The sequence below is a fragment of the Mus caroli genome, chromosome 12 (assembly GCF_900094665.2).
Source record: "Mus caroli chromosome 12, CAROLI_EIJ_v1.1, whole genome shotgun sequence".
NCBI lineage: Eukaryota > Metazoa > Chordata > Mammalia > Rodentia > Muridae > Mus > Mus caroli.
In genome coordinates this window covers 76,950,231-76,951,809 of record NC_034581.1, presented here as the reverse complement: position 1 = coordinate 76,951,809, position 1,579 = coordinate 76,950,231, and the positions used below count along the sequence as shown (strand labels likewise).

At 45.0% G+C, this 1,579-nt stretch overlaps 1 pseudogene; it reads right to left on the bottom strand.

Annotated features, from left to right (window-relative positions):
• Nucleotides 1-485: 485 nt before the first annotated feature.
• Nucleotides 486-1,050, bottom strand: LOC110307210 (annotated as a pseudogene).
• Between the last annotated feature and the right edge of the window lie 529 nt (nt 1,051-1,579).

Sequence of the window (1,579 nt, the reverse complement as noted above, 5' to 3'; positions counted from 1 at the left end):
GATGGGTAGAGAATAATGTCTCATGTAGCCCAGCCTGGCCTTGAACTTGCTACCTAGGCTAGGCTGACCTTGAGCTTCTGATACTCCTGCCTCTACTTTAGGCATGCAGCCCCATGCTTGGCTTTAGACAGTTCTCTATATAAACTATTGCCTCGGTAGTATTAGAGCCCACTCTATATTCAAATTTCATTGTCAGGGATGTAAGACATTTCTCTAACGTCATTGCTTTCACTTCTAGCAGCAGCACTGTTAACACATCAGTGTCCTTGCGTTCTCCAAGCATGTTCTTTCTCACTTGCAGGCCTCTGCACTTTCTGCTCTTTCAACCTGAAGGATGTACCCAGCCCAAAGATGACTCAGACTTCTCAAACATATCCTTCAGCTTGACAATAGGTTGTTCTCCCTCTGTCAGAACTTTCTTTTTCTTTTTTTTATTATTAATTAGATATTTTTTTAACTTTATCTCCATTTATTTTATGCTGAATTTATTCCCTGGCCATGAGTTTTTATTTCTTCAGTTTCTTCTGGGATATCTTTTTCTTCTGTGCAACCTCCTCTTCTGGCTTTGGAACGATCTGTTCCTTCTCAGTGAGGATCATCTCAATGTGGCAGGAGGAGCTCATGTGTGGGTTAATCCAGCCATGAGCTCTGTAGGTTCGTCAGCGCATCTTAGGTACCTTGTTCACCTGGATGTGTTCAATGACTAGAGAGTCTAAGTCTAAACTGTTGAGTTCAGCATGACTCTCTGCATTTTTAAGCACGTGCAGCAAAAATTCAGCACTCTTTTTTAACCACCGACCCTGTGTCCAGCCCCACTGTTTGGCCTGGGCACACCTACCGACTCCACCATTATACTTGCCCGAATGGCACACATTGCTTCTTTAAAGTGACATCCTTCAGATACTTGGTGGCTTTGCAGATATGCATACCCTTGATGGCCTGGGCAGATTCCTGGGTGTTCTTAAAGTGAACACAAAGGTTTGAACCTCTTGATTTGCATGATTTTGTGGGGTTTTCTGGGTCAAGAGAGTAGCGAACCATCTTGGCAGGTGACCTTGGCCGCTTACAGGAAGAGCAGATATTTTCTTTATTTACATTTCAAATGTTATCCCCTTTCCTAGTTTCCTCTCTGAAAATCCCCTATTCTCTCCCCACTCCCCCTGCTCCTCAACCCACCCACACCTGCTTCTTGGCCCTGGCATTCCCCTATACTGGGGCATAGAACCTTCACAAGACCAAGGGCCTCTCCTCCCATTGATGGCCAACTAGACCATCCTCTGCTACATATGCAGCTAGAGACATGAGTCCCACCATGTGTTTTCTTTGATTGGTGATTTAGTCCCAGGGAGCTCTGGGGGTACTGGTTAGTTCATATTGTTTTTCCTCCTATACAGCTGCAAACCCTTTCAGCTCCTTGGGTCCTTTCTCTAGCTCCTTCATTGGGGTCCAATGAGTCCAATGGATGGCTGTGAGCATCCACTTCTGTATTTGCCAGACACTCAGGAGACAGCTATATCAGGCTCCTGTCAGCAAAATCTTGTTGGCATCTGCAATAATGTCTGGGTTTGATGGTTGTTTA